This window comes from Parasteatoda tepidariorum, chromosome 2 (assembly GCF_982258835.1).
Source record: "Parasteatoda tepidariorum strain Cologne lab strain chromosome 2, Ptep-v5.0, whole genome shotgun sequence".
NCBI lineage: Eukaryota > Metazoa > Arthropoda > Arachnida > Araneae > Theridiidae > Parasteatoda > Parasteatoda tepidariorum.
The window spans coordinates 9,908,758-9,927,120 of NC_141756.1; the positions used below are offsets into that span (position 1 = coordinate 9,908,758).

The following is an 18,363-nucleotide window of genomic DNA, read 5'->3' on the forward strand; positions in this document are numbered from 1 at the left end:
TGTATCAGCGTATTTTAGTGAATATATAAGTGTAAGAATTCTTCATTTTTCTTTGCCTCTTTCTCTAAGGGTTTTGATAATTTTTAAGTACGTCGCTTTGCTTTTACTATTTTTGCTAGATTTTTTAAAATTGTTTTAAAAAAATTAAAAAAATTGTAAGCAATTATATTTCGTAGTTTTTTCAGATAATATCAGGATATTTAAATATTATCATATTAAACAGAATTGAAAAAGTGCATTCTGGGAATAATTCAATACTTCCTAAGTCATGATAGTGATCTTGTAACCTTATCTATTTCCTGACCTTACCTCTGCTGGGAATGTAAAAGTGTTACTATGCAGAAAAAAAAGTGAACTGTAAATATTGGAACCAAATAATAAGAAAAAAGTTTTCTTTTTTTTAAATCTTCTTTAAGTATCAACCTTGAACGGGGTGTCAAAACCTTGAAAGGAAACTCCGCCCGCTGTCAGTCCTTATATCTCAAAGGGTAAACCATAACAGAACCTGAACCGGTTTCATTCCAGGTAAAAAAAAGTAAATATTAAATGAAAATCAGCTTTTTATAATATAACGAGAAAGCTTAAAGCGGCCATTAGCACTGTCTGTCACCTAATCCTGCGGAGTGATTCGCCAAATCGACATGAAGTGATTGGGTTAAGGATTTGCTGATAAAAGCCTTTCTAATGGACTCTCCGCAGTTTTGATGAAAGTGGAGCTAATTTGGCGATTTTTTGAGAGAATCGCTTCAAAATATTCAATTTGATGGATGGGCCTGGTTGAAGTCGTTGAACTTGAGAGGCGTTCGATTTTATTGAATCTCTTTTTAGCTGTAAGGTCTGTCAGATTATGCTTTTAAGTGTAATCCCTGAAAGTACTTTTTAATACGTCCTTATATGCCTTTTATTGGGTGCAAGAAACCTATAAAGTAGATTCTCTTCTTCGGCCTTTGTTTTCCTGTAAAAAGCTATTTAATACTGTTTAAATATTTTAATCCTAATACTTATTAGTAACTATTTTTTGGCAACACTCATTAGGAGCAGTTAAAGTCTTGTAAAGTATTTATCGGAAAAAAACGTTCAATTTGTATCTCAGAGGCTTAAATTGAGTAGTTTCAAAGCCGTTTTTTTTTTCCTTGACAAAATTAGGAAATTTTGCTGCTGGTCAGTAGCCATTTTTAACAGTGGCTTATGTGGCCACTTTTAAAAATTTCAAATGATTAAAAAAACTGTTAATACTAATGCAGTTAAAGTCTTGTAAAGTATTTATCGGAAAAAAACGTTCAATTTGTATCTCAGAGGCTTAAATTGAGTAGTTTCAAAGCCGATTTTTTTTTCCTTGACAAAATTAGGAAATTTTGCTGCTGGTCAGTAGCCATTTTTAACAGTGGCTTATGTGGCCACTTTTAAAAATTTCAAATGATTAAAAAACTGTTAATACTAATAATGTAAAGCATTTTTTTTAAGCTTTTATCTAAATTCAGTGAAGATTACAAGACCTATTTTTAAAAGGAAAACAAATATATAAGAAACAAGCGTGAAGTAAAGCGATTTTATAGAATACTATAACGTGTTTATTATTTTTTCATATTTATTTGATAGAAAAAATAATAAAATGCCATATTTTCGACGAAAAAAGTAGCAACTGACTGACAAGTTTTTTGGTCACTATCCGTTATATTAAGTCACCCTGTGTTCTCCCGGTGGTCATGAATTTCATCCTATTTTGTAAAAATAAAATTAATAAAATTTATTTGCCCTATTCTTCATTCAAACCCTTCATTTTAGAGTTAACGAATCTTCTTGCCATTGGCGATTGCTTTCATGTGACTTAACGACAAATATAATTGAATCTCTAATTTTAGAAGCAGAAGCAAAAATAATAATAGTTATAAAGAAAACAATTTTAATAGTCTTATCCTGAGAAAATTGTCTTGACGATAGAACCACCCTTCAAAATTTATTATTGATTTTTTCTGTTTTTTCTTGCACAACCATATTTTTACTCTTATAGTTTCTTTTACGATTCCTTGTTACAATGCTTTTATTTACTCTCTCTCTTTTGTGGTTTCTGTTACGATTCCTTGTTACAATATCTTTGATTTCTCGCTCTTTTGTGGTTTCTTTTACGATTCCTCGTTACAATGCCTTGCATTACTAGCTCTTTTATGATTTCTGTTACGATTCCGTGTTACAATGCCTTTGATTTCTCGCTCTTTTGTGGTTTCTTTTACGATTCCTCGTTACAATGCCTTGCATTACTAGCTCTTTTATGATTTCTGTTACGATTCCGTGTTACAATGCCTTTGATTACTCGCTCTTTTGTGGTTTCTGTTACGATTCCTCCTTACAATGCCTTGCATTACTAGCTCTTTTATGATTTCTGTTACGATTCCGTGTTACAATGCCTTTGATTACTCGCTCTTTTGTGGTTTCTGTTACGATTCCTTGTTACAATGCCTTTGATTATTCGCTCTTTTGTGGTTTCTGTTACGATTTCTTGTTGCAATGTTTTTGATTACTCCTTCTTTTTATGATTTCTGTTACGTAGTCACAATACCTTTAATTCCTCATCATTTTCGACTCGCGAAATTTTAACTCAAAAATATTTTTTTTAGTTCGTATATAATTAAAAAGCGTGATTTTAAAAGATGTTTTTATTATTAATTTCATTATATTTTACATTTGTATTGTTTCCCTCTTTATTTTCATGTACTTTCATCAATATTCTGTTCTTTTATGCATAGTATATTTATTTTGGAAAATATTTTTTTTCTTGACAGAGCTATTTCTCTCAGTAAAATATTTAGGTTTTTTTTCTGCCAGAATTTCAAATCTCACAAAATTTGACTCGTAACTTTTGAGTGTTGTTGAAGGATTCAGTTAAAAAATTCCCGACTCAAAATATCCGTAAATTTCTTTTAAGCGTGAACCGAGCTCAAAACTAAACACCCAAGTGGCTAATAAATTTTTTGATGCGAGTTGAAAGTAAAAGTGTTTATGTTTTCAGAACTGACGAATGGGTATTGAAATAATCGTGTCCTGACTTTCAAATCGCCCAAAATATTTTTAGAATTTGTTTATGATATCCGGTTAGAGACAAGTCTTTAAACCTGTAAACAGTTTGTAAATTTGCTGCTGTTCAAAATTTAAAAATTATGCTTTATCTTAATTATTTACTTCATATTTCAAGTACATCGCTTTAAAAGCATTATTCTGAATTCTAATGGCATCAAGATTTGTTGTAATCTTACTAATTATTTTTAAGTAATTATTTTCGAACGTTATAACATTGTTTGATGCCTTGTTAAGGTCGCAGAAGTTTGTAAAATTCAGTTCTTTATAATTTGTGTTGGTTTTAAGTTTTTATCGTAATTTATTAAAGACGTTCTTTGTATAAAGAGTTAATTTTTTAATAATACAAAAAATATTATTTTATAATGATATCATTTGGAAACAAGATGTCATTTTATAGTGTTAGAAAATAATATTTTTATAATAATAATATTATTTTGTAATAATATCGTATTCCTTTATGATATTTTGTCATAAAAATAAGGCATCAAACAAGTGCAATATTTATAATATTTGAAAATTGCTCTATTTATTACTTTCATGAATTATTACTAAGATTGCCACAAACCTTGATGCTATTAAAACTAAATTAAAAATTATAATAGCATCAAAATTATCGTATAATAGCATCACGATAATAAAAAAAATAGCACAGCGTATGATTGAGTGTTATAAAGTTTAAATTGTCTATACAATCATTAAGAGGATATTATATAAACGCTCGTTCGTTTTAGATGTTTCTTTATAAAACAGGACTAATTTGTTATTATAGTTGCTTGTATCAATTTTGGTGATATTATGATTGCTTGTATGGGTGATATTATGATAAGTGACCATTAAATTTAACCCATATTATAAAAATGTGCTTATTCATTTTGGAGACTATTATATCTAAAGATGATATTTTCTTTTAATTTTGTTTCATATAAATAATATTATGATATTCATCTATTTTAACCTATTAAATAATTGTGCTCATTGAATTTTAGATTCTTCTATTCATTTGTGTGATCTTTATGTATGTAAAAATAACACGGCAGTTGAGAAGAAGTAAATTTAAGGAAATGGTGCCAATAGAATGCAATAGATATTCAAAAAAGGATAGTAAAAAATGTTATTTTTTACACAAAAAAAAATTTTTTTTTTCAAATTATTTTCTTGTGGAAAAAATAAAAAACAATAAATTTTTTCATAATTTAAATTAAAAAAAGGAAAAATGAAAAGCAGTAATTTCATGAAAAGGTTAACTTATTTTAGTTATCAAATAATCATTCTAAACCACCTAATAAAATATTTCTTAACCATAGCAAATACATTTTCAAAAAAATTACATTCAAGAATTAAATAACTGCTTTAAAATATTCTCGATTCGATGTTGAAAACATCAAAAGTAATTACTATCACAGATCTAAATTTATCAAAGTTAATATATTATTGTTGACATTAATTTATTATGTCGTTGTAAACAAAAATTCCATTTTCAGTCAAAGGAATGTTTCTCATTTCTTCTCGAGTGACAACGAGTTTTTCATTTTGGAATTATTTTCTCGAACATCTCCATTATTATTCACAATACATTTTGGGGGTGTTTCTTTCTAATTACCTAAGAAACGCTAGCCATTTTATCTCTTATCAAACGATAATAAACGCTTGAGGGTGGCCGCTGTTTGTGTATCAAATTACCAATTGGGAGAAAACCCGAAATAAAAAAAGAAATTGCAATTAATGTTACACTCCCTCAACTCGTAACTGTAACCTTGCCTGTCACTTTTCGAATCCTCTGCGAGCAAAATGAGAGTAAGAAATTAAAGCTTTTCTTTCCTTTACTTAAGCCAACAAATCTGTTGTCCTTGGAGTTAAGTAATTAAAATTGGCTATAAGTGGTTAGCGTATGTCTCTAAATCAAACCGCCCCTCATTTCTCAGCTCTTGCGTAATACGTTCGTTTAGTGGTTGTTTAATATCTACTTAAAAAGGTAATTTTAAACTAAAACAACAACTTCAGATTCCTTTGCCTTTATTGTAGTGATAGTTAAATACGGTTACAGCGTAATGTCAGCCATTTTAAAAGTCCATCTATTTATTGATTTTAAAATCAATTGTATGTAATCATATTTTATCTCAGCCCATAACATATATTATTAGAATCGTTTTCAAAAAATTTTTTTTAAAAGGAAACTTGCGTGAGTAGTTGCAAATTAGTAAAAGCCAGGAAAAAAGAGAAAAAAAACGTCATCGAAATCAATCTGACGAATGACAATCAATGAAGGTGGGAGTAAAAAAAATGCAGTCTGAAGCATTGAAACATGAAGGTGTTTCCAATATATTCTTCTAATTTCCCTTAAGCTTCCTCTAACAATTAACGTGTTGTGAAATTTCGCCTTCCTCTTCAATGATTCGTCAGTAATTGATAACGTTTTTATTATCTTCCTCTTTAAAATAGTAATCTGTTACCCCAATGTGTACATAATTTTAGTCTTTTTTATAAGGATTCTAAATGTAAATATGAAATGTGTATTTTTTTTCAATAAAAAATAATTGTTAATGTAATTGTAATGTCGGTGATTCATATCTAAAACCATAGATGGATGGGTATTTTGACAAAACCTTTTTTAAATCATAGATCGATGGATGTTTCAACAACGTTTTTTCCTGCAATAAATCACAAGAGATTCTTTTAAGTGTACCGTAACCATTTGATATTTACAACAAATAGTCATGGTGGTAATAAATAAAATATAATGCTTTAAAGTCGTGATTTCAAGCTTATAGCTCTCTTTCTCCACATCATAAAATATTGACTAAAAGTTTTCCTTCTATGGATCATTATAAGTCGGAAATCACGAGCTAATAAAAGATTTATAGTTTCTCTTATAAAAAAAACTATTCTTTTATATATCTTTATTTAGTCTTTTGAAGATTTTTGTTCCATTTGTGAAATTGCTCTTAGTATGAGGCAAGATAATGACAAGTCATTTTATTTTTTCATTTGGTTTAGGGAAGCGTTTTTGTTGAAAAACACCACGAAGAGAGAGCAAAGCGTTTCTATTTATCTGTTATCTAGAGAAAATTAGGAAAAATTGTACTGTTTTATGTCTGGAAATAATTTCAAGGAACATTTTGGATATAATAGTGTCATCATTGGTAAAATTTTGACCAATCAGTAAACTTCCTTCAGTCTTTCATTTGAATTCTGTTTTATGTGAACCGTAATGAAATTTTGTTTTTAATTTAAAACAGAAATGAAGAGGCTACTCTTAACTGTTTGGATTTTATGTCATCGAAAGATTTCCCGTCGTGCTAAATAATTCTTTTTATTGAATAGTGGGCTATTTTTTTACTGTTGTAACAGCACTTCTTAGCTGTTAGGTAAAGTGTTGCTTATCTCTAGCCGTCACACTCTACTCTTGTAATGAATAGAGTGCAACAGTAAAACATGAAAAAAATGCCGTGGAGTTTCATTTACTTTTTAATGAAAAATGTTTGGATCTAGTTTATTAAATTTTTGAAAAGGTACTCTGTCGCTTCTTAGACTTCCAGTGAATTATTAAGTAAAAATTATTCATTGATACTCACGATTTAATGTGAGAAAAAATTCTCTAAGTTATCGATAAAAAAAAAACGTTTGATGTTCTTTTATTTTTTAATAGTTAGGGGTGTTCTATTTATTTGCCAAGGAATGAAGGGAAATTACATTTTGAATGCCTTATAAATAAAATAAAACTTTAGCATTAAACTATCTATCGTATTTCGTTGAAAAGAATTGTTTGTAAAACGAGAAAAAAAAACATTGAAAAGTTAATAAATGCCTTTAAAAAGTTGTCAATTTCGCGAGACTTTTAACTCACGAATGTTATGATGAATGTTATTCAAATTAACAACAAATTCTCAAATTTTGCATGCATCGAATCATCCCAAACCATGCAGTAGTGGATTACATTTTCAAATATTAATATTTATAAATTAGAAAATAATATTTTAAAAAAAGAAAGAAATCTTACTTTACTTCAAGTTGATATTTTACCTCATTTTTAAAATTAACATAGAGGGCCCTTTTTTAAAAAGGACTAAATTTAAATTATCAGCTATAAATAATTGTATGAATTCACACTCAACAGTTATATAAAACTAGCTTTTTCCGCTGAAAAATTTGCTATAAAATACTACATTACGAAAAACGCTTCAAAAATCGGTTTAATTTTTTTCCGTTTTTTAGAAAAATATATTTTTCCGTAAAATGAAACAAAGAGTATTTACTTTAGATTTCTTGTTCTCAATTTGTGAGTTTTATTTAATTTATACGTTTATTTTTTAGCATTTTTCTTGACAAACTAACTTTAAAAAGTACTCTTAAAGTTAATTCTTAAATAATAAATTCTGTTTAAGAAAAGGTTATCGATTTAAATAATCATATTAATGTGGCCTTAACAGGAAGTGGTATAAACACCAAATAACAAAGAGAGAAACACGATTTATATAGTATTTTAATCATTTTATCTGATATAGTCTTTAAAACTAGAACTCCCTAATGAAAGAATTAGTCTTAAATACCAGAAACAGCATTAAACTGCAAGTAAATAAATAAATAAAAATAATAACCATGTAAAGATAAATACTGCATTTAACTCGATTTAATTCGAACCGAGTGCAAACGATCAGAATTCTCCTGAAAAGCTATCGTTGCCATCTAACAAAAGAAATCGTGCGGAGAAGATCAAACAAACAAGAAAAATCTATCATAATTGCTCAATCAAAAACCTTTCAACCTGTCATTGCTTTTGAAATGTAACATAAACGTTTGTAAAAAATCCCTTCATTTACGAAATTAAAAAAAAGAAGTAGAAAAAAATTAAAAGTAAATCATAGTTCGACTGCTTATTATTGTTCGAGATTAAATCGTCTGCGGGTTTTTAATTTGTACCTAGTAAATGAGATATCTTAACTCGATGTAGATTACGGAACTATTTTTTTGGTTAAGTCTTTAACCGCTAAATGGAAAGGCGTGTAAGTTCAGTCATAAAAAAAAAAAGAAGCAAGGAAAAAGAAGGACTGAAAATTAAGATTAGCAATTGATAGCAGCACTCGATCTTCCAGACTGACGAATTAGTGAGCTACAAAATAAGATATTTTAATATTCTCAACGAAGAACATTACAATTGCACATAATTTTAGCTAAACTAAAAATGTTTTTCTTTTTGTTAAAAAGTTCACGTATTATCAAGCTTTAAATTTTCAATTATTGATACGAAATTTACTATCTTTAATTTGGATGCTTAACTTAGAACAATTTTAGTATCGACATTTGGGTATAAAATTTTAAAAGCATATCTTTGTTTCTGGAATGAATGGGAGTGATAGGGTATAATTATGTAAATATTAATTATGGAAACGAAATTGTGTTATTTTTCATCAATTAATTCGAGAACTGCTCGGAAAATAGAACGTGTGATTCTAGAACAAACGACTATGGCTTGAATTCTGGAGAAATGTTGGATGTATCCATTACGCGATGCGAAAAATATCCTCAGTAACAAAACATCCGAGTGGCTTACTTGGAATAGAAATTTCATTGTCTTATGAGTTGGGTTCAAAATTACAAAGTTACAGATGTCATATCCACTTAATAGTTTTTAACGTTAAACGGCGCAATAATTTTCGTACGAATTAGAAACATCAGCACCGTAGCTGCTTTTATAAATTTCGCCTAAAAGACTGTATTATTCTGTAACGTTAACACGCATTTGGAAAAAAGTATTTTTTTTTTAAATTTAAACTATTTCAGTTTTTGTTTACTTTTTTCTTTTATAAATAGATTTAAGAAGAAGTTTTTTTTTATCTGTATATACATTTTTAAGTTAAAAATTTGCAAAATTTTTATGTTTCCTTTTTTGTTTTATAATTCAAAGGGAAATTATCAAAATACAATTAAATTTGAAATTCTTATTGCTAATTTATAAAATATAAATTTCTGATTTAAATGTGAAATATATTTTTTAGTTAACTTGAACTTGAAATTTGCTGTATTAAAAACGACAAACAATGGATTACAGATTGAGCTGATTATAAATTACCTGCTCTTATTTCACATTTTAATTGTAAGTAATCAGAAAAATAATACTCAATTATTTAATTTAAATCGCCAAGCGATATATTGAATTTATTTATTGAATTTATTTTTATTGCAAACTCTTAATAATTTTGCATTAGTGTTATTTTCATCAAAATTAGTATAAAAACTGTTTATAATATTAAAACATTGGTTATTAGGTATTGGTTATTATGTTTTTTATGTTTGTTTTCAATATAAAGGCTTAGTTCTTAACATTAACTTATAAAATTTCAAATTTAAGTCAAAAATCAATATTTTATAAATTAGCAATAAGAAATCTAAATTTAATTGTGTTATTGATAATGTCCCTCTGAATTATTAAACAGAGGAGAAAACATAAAAATTTTGTTAATTATTAACTTAAAAAGGTATTCAAAATATCTTTATAAAAGGCCTTGTTTTCAATATAATCGCTATAGAAGAGTATCAGAGGCATTGTTTTCAATATAATAGCAGTAGAAGGGTATCAAAGGTATTGTTTTCAATATAATAGTTATAGAAGAGTATCAAAGGCATTGTTTTCTAAAAAGATGTAGAAGGCATTGTATAACTATTATGCAGAGTATCAAAAGCATTGTTTTCAATATAATAGCTAGAAAAGAGTATCATAATAAGAGTATTAAAATTCTCAGAAGAAAACCCAAATAATTTTATTTAAATTATTTGGTAATGTTTTTTTCTTCCTTTTTTTGTAAGGGGTGTAGTAAAGTTTTTGTCTTTCAAAATAGGCGGTGATAAAAGATCTATGATCTAGAATTTCATCATAAAGTATTCTGTAGACTAGATAGGAATTAGCTAAATCAATTCTAGAACGTCTGAATAAAGATGAGAGGGATTATCAAGAGCTTTATGAGGGATTTACCTATTCTGCGTTAGTGCAGTGATTTTAATACAGCTATTTGAATTAACTTACAGCTCTTTTTTAGTAGATTTAGGTTAAGTTACACTGGTTCTATGATCAAGTTCATGATTTCAGTTCCAATTTTAGAATACCAGGTTCACTCGAACTTTTTCGTTGATTTTGTATTCTTGCCAGTCACGGTTGTCACCCTGTCTTTGAAATATCATATCTCTTGCAAAAAAACACAGACACTGCCACTGTGTCTCGTATACGCCCAATGAGTGATCTCAACGAAGGAAAAATAATAAAGGAAGAAAAAATTCGGAAGGCAGGATCATCATTTATATTTTGTTTGACGACTTTGTTTTATTTGTCGCTGTTCTGGAGCGAGAACTAAAATACACCTTTTTCCCAGATTGTACTGTCACTGGAGCTTTTTTTTTCTGCTTCCTCTTTTTAATCTACCATCCATTTAAAGTGTACATTTGGAACAAAAGAAACGAAGTGTGGTGTGGAGGTTTTCAATGCGGTGACACCTGTAGGAGAAGGAGTTCAGACGATGACTTCTTCCACCCAACATGAAGCACTCCGTGAAGGCTGTTTCTAAAAAAGAACATAGAAGGGCATGAAAAATGAAATCTTCTGCTCTCTGGGATCTGTAGTCAAGAAAAGCTCTATTAATTTGATCACCATTTAACTGATTTTAAGGATATCTTTTTCTTGGACTATCATAAATCTTTTTTCTTTTTTTTTATGAATGATGAAGAAACATGATGTTTCAAAGTTAAGTGGAAAACCAAACATAAGAATCGTTTCTTTAGTATGCATTGTATTGTTAATCGTATTTCATAGTCCTTAATTTAATTTTAGAAAAAGAAGTTAGTTCTTATTTCTCAAAATGACATAGTTGTAACTTTTTGGTAACGACAACGATTTTTGTTTTGATAACAGTTTCCTTCCGCTACGATATCATTTACTAAACCTCTTACGCTACCCCTACGATATCATTTTGTAACTCCTGCTCTCTTTTCCCTCCAATGTCAGTCTGTGAATCTTCTCTTCTACCTCTCCAATATCATTCTGTGAATCTTCTCTTCTACCCTTTTGATATTATTCTGTGAATCTTCTCTTCTACCATTCCAATATCATTCTGTGAAACTTTTCTTCTACCTCTCCAATATCATTCTGTGAATCTTCTCTTCCACCCTTTCGATATTATTCCGTGAATCTTCTCTTCTACCTCTCCAATACCATTCTGTGAATCATCCAATATCATACCTTTGAATGACCAAAGCTCTAATTTCTACACAGAGAAAAAAAATTCTAGTAGAATCACCGAGCTTGTTTGGTAATGCAATTTCTTGTACAAAAAAAAAAAAAAAAAAAAAAAAAAAAAACATAATTCTGGTAGTAAAATTAAAATTAACGATACTTAAACCATTCATTTGGTAATTTTTCCATTCATATGGCAACAGCTCACCTGGAATTTTGGTTTTCAAAATTATAGCTCTTATCACCATATTTAATGATAATACAAACCTGAAAAAGTAAAATTACCATATAAAGGATTTTTATGCCATGCTCTATGATATCATCATAAAATTACCAAGATATTCCTCAGAACTTTTCTTCATTTTACTTATTGATTAGTAATTTTAACCTTTTGATGTTTAAGCCTTTTATCAAATAAAATTGTAGCGGACTTGTTTACTCTTCTATAGTTTATTTAAAATGACAGTTTATTTAAATGGCGGAACGGTAATTAATTATTTATTTTATTAACTTATTTCTCGATCAGAGTGAAAATAGGCACAAATAATACTTTCAAGTGTTTTAAAAATACTATACTCTGATAGAACAAGCTTTGTTGCCTGTTGTATGCATCTTTTATGGGAGTAGTGGGATTTTTTTTCCACTTACATGTGGGGGTTTCCTTGTAAATACAAATAATAGCTTAAAATATCTTTTCAACTTGAAACAAAAACAGATACCACAAGGTTGAGAAAGGCTTCCTGAAAAAAAAAAAAAAAAAAAAGAGGAATTAAAGGATGAAGAATGGCGAGACGAAAAGAAAAGAAATTATTTAATCTTGATTTATATTCCTTTCTTAAACTTAAGTAATCTGGATTAAAGTAAATGTGAAATCAGATTTATAATAAGAATAAGGCTCAAAGAAAAAAAAATTAAATCAGAAAAAAAGATAAATAAACGCAAATGGTAAAAAGGAGAAAAAAAATGCTTGTTTTAAACCGTAAGAGATTTAGTGGTGTCTATGGTTTTCCCCCTAGGATTTCGCATCGTTACTTTCAAAACGAGTTCAACAACAAATAATTAAACATCCGCCTCCAGCGGAAGACACGCCACATTTAAAACATTCGTAAAGAAAAGAAAGTTTTTTAAAACGTACCGCAAAGAGGGTCTTAAGCTGAAATCCCCCTATCTTATCCGGTCGCGTGGCCAACACGTGACATCTAACACCCTTTCTTAATACATGAAAAAGAATAAAAATCGTCTGCCTCTTCCCCAGTTGATCAGGAACAGAATTTATTTTTAGCATCTAATTCCAGGGGAAGGGAAGAGCGAGAGTTAACTGCAACCGTTGGCTGCCTAGGTAAGAGATTCTGGGAGAAGTGAAAGCAAGCAACTTGTGTGTCCGCCGACCCCTCTCTGTAGTAGTTGTTACAGTTTCGGTTTGAACAGTTTTTTTTCCTTCCCCTGTGAGGGTTGAGGGAAAGGGGCAACATCTGGTGAATTGTGTTGAAGTGCACGTGGAGTTGATTGCTCACACCTGAAATCTGAGTTTTTTTTTATGCCTGGTTAAGGGATACATCTGACTTGTAAGTGTGACTTATAATGAATAAATTCTAATGATTACTCATTATATTATAATATGGAGATTCAAATGATAACTTATTCAAGTATAATATGTAGATTCAAATGATAACTTAATAAATTTTAATATGTAGATACAAATGATAACTTTTTAAAGTATAATATGTAGATTCAAATGATAACTTAATAAATTTTAATATGTATATTCAAATGATAACTTATTAAAGTATAATATGTAGATTCAAATGATAACTTATTAAATTTTAATAGGTAGATTCAATTGATAACTTATTAAATTATAATATGTAGATTCAAATGATAACTTATTAAATTCTAATATGTAGATTCAAATGATAATTTATTAAGTTATAATATGTAGATTCAAATGATAACTTAAAGTATAATATGTACCTAGATTCAAATGATAACTTATTGAATTTTAATATGTAGATTCAAATGATAACTTATTAAAGTATAATATGTAGATTCAAATGATAACTTATTAAATTTTAAAATGTAGATTCAAATGATAACTTATTAAATTTTAATATGTAGATTCAAATGATAACTTATTAAATTTTAATATGTAGATTCAAATGATAACTTATTAAAGTATAATATGTAGATTCAAATGATAACTTATTAAATTTTAATATATAGATTCAAATTATAACTTATTGATTCAGATTATAATATGTAATGTCAATTGATATCTTGAAGTTTTAAATGATTATTGGTAGAATGTTAACTAATAGATTTTTTTAATGAATGGTTTCAAATTAGCACTTAAATATTTAATTGACAATCGATTCAAATAAACAGCTTATAGATAGTGTTAATTTAAATCTTTTTAAGTTTATAAAATTGTAGCTTTAACCCCTTGACGCAGAGTATTTGTAAAACATATTTTTAATATTTTTTTTATTTTGCATTCATTTAGGTCAAAATAAGTAAAACATATAATATGTAGCGTTTTTAAAATTCATGATTATGATATAAAGCATGAAACGCTGGTTTTTTTCTGCTTTCAAGGTGAAATCTTCCAGAAACGGTTCATTTACAAACAATGATTTTTCCAATTGGCATTTATTTGTAGTTACTTAGATTTAAGAGAAACAGTTATTCATCATTGAATTTTCTCAATTATTAATAAATTTTTAAATAGGAATGAAGAAAAAAATTTAAGCTACTTTTTTTTGTATTTTAAAATTTAGTTCAAATATAATTTAGATAATCTAACATATTTTTTTAGTAATTGTTAGACTGTTTATAATTGAAAAGTACCAAAATAAATTTTTGCTTATAGTTAGAGAGTCAGAAAAAAAAATTATTGAAGGGACACCCATGTCCCATTTGCCACAAAGGACAAAGTGAGTAAACAAATCGGTGCACCGGTCATTAATTTCTGTTTTGTTTTTGAGAATCGTGCAAGTTTTAAGTTTCAACCCTGAGCCAATTTTACAATTACAATAAAACATTCTGTAATGGTTTTATTTCACTTTATTTTCCAGTTTAAATGATAACTTGTTGGCTTAAAAGTTAAAAGATTCAAATGATAACTAAAAAGATACGTTGGCTTAAAATGAGTAAACAAGTGTATTTGTAAGGCATTTAATTTCTAAATTTTTCGTCGACTATTATGAAAATTTTGGCTTGAAACTGTGAATTAATTCTACAGCTTCTTAAATATAATTTGTATTTAACACAATTCATTTGGTAATTTTTCCGTTTGTATGGTAAAGGTTTACCGGAAATTCTGGTTTTCAAAATTATAGTTTTTATTATTGTACATTTTGTGAAATTATAAGTAGGACGAAGGAAAACTGGCTAATTTAATCAAATAGTTTTTATACCTTGGTAAGGTGTCATGATAAACGTATTAACTTTTACAACATTTACTACTAAACATAGTAATAAAACCATATTTTATTATTAATTTTAACAAAAGCCATTAATGCGCTTCGATAAATATTACCATGCTTTTTAATGATCCCATTCAGACAGAATCACGATAAATTTTATCATAATCTGATAGTTTTGACCATACTGTTTTCTGAGTGCACTTAATTTTTATGATTTTGTTTGTTTTTCGCAGTTCACATGATAACTTACTGGTTCAAAGAAGAGATCGGTTCAATTGACATTTTATTGACATGTTTAAACTTGAGTTGAGTGAACCAATTATTCCTCAGTCTCACTACGATATTTGCCTCTTATTTTGTTGAAGTTAAATCTCAAAATAATGGTTATGATATTTCCAAAAAATATTTTGAAAACGATATTTGCCTCTCAATTTGTTGAAATTAAATCTCAAAATAATGGTTATGATATTTCCAAAAAATATTTTGAGAACGATATTTGCCTCTCAATTTGTTGAAGTTGAACCTCAAAATAATGGTTATGATATTTCCAAAAAATATTTTGAAATCCTCTCAATTTGTTGAAGTTAAATCTCAAAATAATGGTTATGATATTTCCAAAAAATATTTTGAAAACGATATTTGCCTCTCAATTTGTTGAAATTAAATCTCAAAATAATGGTTATGATATTTCCAAAAAATATTTTGAGAACGATATTTGCCTCTCAATTTGTTGAAGTTGAACCTCAAAATAATGGTTATGATATTTCCAAAAAATATTTTGAAATCCTCTCAATTTGTTGAAGTTAAATCTCAAAATAATGGTTATGATATTTCCAAAAAATATTTTGAAAACGATATTTGCCTCTCAATTTGTTGAAATTAAATCTCAAAATAATGGTTATGATATTTCCAAAAAATATTTTGATAACGATATTTGCCTCTCAATTTGTTGAAGTTGAACCTCAAAATAATGGTTATGATATTTCCAAAAAATATTTTGAAATCCTCTCAATTTGTTGAAATTAAATCTCAAAATAATGGTTATGATATTTCCAAAAAATATTTTGAAAACGATATTTGCCTCTCAATTTGTTGAAGTTGAACCTCAAAATAATGGCTATGATATTTCCAAAAAATATTTTGAAATCCTCTCAATTTGTTGAAGTTAAATCTCAAAATAATGGTTATGATATTTCCAAAAAATATTTTGAAAACGATATTTGCCTCTCAATTTGTTGAAGTTGAACCTCAAAATAATGGTTATGATATTTCCAAAAAATATTTTGAAATCCTCTCAATTTGTTGAAATTAAATCTCAAAATAATGGTTATGATATTTCCAAAAAATATTTTGAGAACGATATTTGCCTCTCAATTTGTTGAAGTTGAACCTCAAAATAATGGTTATGATATTTCCAAAAAATATTTTGAAATCCTCTCAATTTGTTGAAGTTAAATCTCAAAATAATGGTTATGATATTTCCAAAAAATATTTTGAAAACGATATTTGCCTCTCAATTTGTTGAAATTAAATCTCAAAATAATGGTTATGATATTTCCAAAAAATATTTTGATAACGATATTTGCCTCTCAATTTGTTGAAGTTGAACCTCAAAATAATGGTTATGATATTTCCAAAAAATATTTTGAAATCCTCTCAATTTGTTGAAATTAAATCTCAAAATAATGGTTATGATATTTCCAAAAAATATTTTGAAAACGATATTTGCCTCTCAATTTGTTGAAGTTGAACCTCAAAATAATGGCTATGATATTTCCAAAAAATATTTTGAAATCCTCTCAATTTGTTGAGGTTAAATCTCAAAATAATGGTTATGATATTTCCAAAAAATATTTTGAGAACGATATTTGCCTCTCAATTTGTTGAAGTTGAACCTCAAAATAATGGTTATGATATTTCCAAAAAATATTTTGAAATCCTCTCAATTTGTTGAAGTTAAATCTCAAAATAATGGTTATGATATTTCCAAAAAATATTTTGAAAACGATATTTGCCTCTCAATTTGTTGAAATTAAATCTCAAAATAATGGTTATGATATTTCCAAAAAATATTTTGAAATCCTCTCAATTTGTTGAAGTTAAATCTCAAAATAATGGTTATGATATTTCCAAAAAATATTTTGAAAACGATATTTGCCTCTCAATTTGTTGAAATTAAATCTCAAAATAATGGTTATGATATTTCCAAAAAATATTTTGATAACGATATTTGCCTCTCAATTTGTTGAAGTTAAACCTCAAAATAATTGTTATGATATTTGCAAAACATGTTTTGAGACAAACTTTATTTAGTGTTCATCCCCGGTAATTAAAAAAGTTTTTATTTGTGTAATTTTTTTTTTAAATACTAATAATAACACGGAAAAAGAGCAGTTTTTACCTGTCAAAAAAGCTGAAGAATAGATACATGATTTCCAAAAAGATGAAGAGTTTATTTTAGTAGTGACAACTGGATAAAAAGAAATAAAGTGGTTCAAAAAACCTTATGTCTATTTAAGTTATTTACTGTTACAACAACTACTAGTTTTTTATGAAAATTTTTTCCACCTTTAGCTAGAAAGAACTTTCTTTTCTTCTTTTTTTCTTCTTTTTAAATAAACGGAAACTTAATTTGGAAATTTCATGGACACTTTAATTAACATTTGAATGCATTTTATTATTTTCAAAAGCACATTTGTTTTTGTAGTTTCTATTAGATCATTATTCAATTTCAAGTTTATTTCTTTTAGAACCTTAATTAGTCTAGAAATTCAATTTGTGATTTCAAAAACGTGTTTTACCACTTAAATAAAGTTTTGCATTCTTTTTACAATTAAAAACTAATTTAAATATTTTCTTGATATCAAGTTAAATTCTTTAAAAAACATTTTAATTAATCCAAACTTTTAATAAGTCATTTTTCAACGTACCATTTAGTAGTATCTTTCTTTATATATATAAATATCATTATTTTATTTATTTATTTTTATCTGTTTTTTTATTGGTTTTTATCGCAACTTAGTTTAATGTCATATTTAATTCTCTTAAAATTTTAATTCGTTTAAAAATTCTAACAATTTTAGGAATATTTTTAACCAATATAATTAAAATTTAAATTCGTTTTATAAACAAAAACTTACTTAAAAATTTTTTTAATTTTTTTTTTCAAAATCTAGTTTTGCCCAGTTAAGCAATTTAACATGAAATTTAAAATATTTTATATTTCACCAAAGAAAAAAACTTCAAATCTATTTTACAATTTTAAAAACTAACTTAAAGGTGATTTTGGAATTTCATCTTAATGTCATTTGATCTATCTTAAATTTATTTAATAGTTGCAAAAACTAATATTTGAAAAATCCCATAATTTCATAACTGAATTGGTTAGTAAATTCGTTTTAAAATCACAAGATCTACTTATAAATAAAATTCTTTAAGAAATTTATTTACTAACTGAATTTCAATTACTATATTAAATACCTAATTTTAAACAAAGAATTTTAATCCTTTGATTTTCCATTAAGAGTTCTCTACCCTATAAACCGAAATGCGACCTTCAAATGCGAAAGAACATTGAAACATAAATGATGTTTCAATTGAATTAATATTTCATTGAAACATTGATATTTTCATTGAATTAATATTTTA

General features: G+C 27.1%; 1 protein-coding gene across 29 annotated transcripts in view; it reads left to right on the plus strand.

Annotated features, from left to right (window-relative positions):
* Window positions 1–18,363, plus strand: part of by (focal adhesion protein tensin) — a 365,221-nt gene that overhangs the window by 158,933 nt on the left and 187,925 nt on the right. For 2 of the 29 annotated variants that reach the window (XM_071177125.2, XM_071177139.2), the window contains exon 1: window positions 12,620–12,858. The exons of 23 other annotated variants lie outside the window; for them this stretch is intronic. The gene's annotated coding sequence lies outside the window, so the exon portion shown is untranslated. Of the gene's footprint in view, window positions 1–12,602; window positions 12,859–18,363 lie in introns of those variants that run through there. 4 more of the 29 variants (XM_071177142.2, XM_071177129.2, XM_087156863.1 and 1 more) reach the window with 3 other exon arrangements.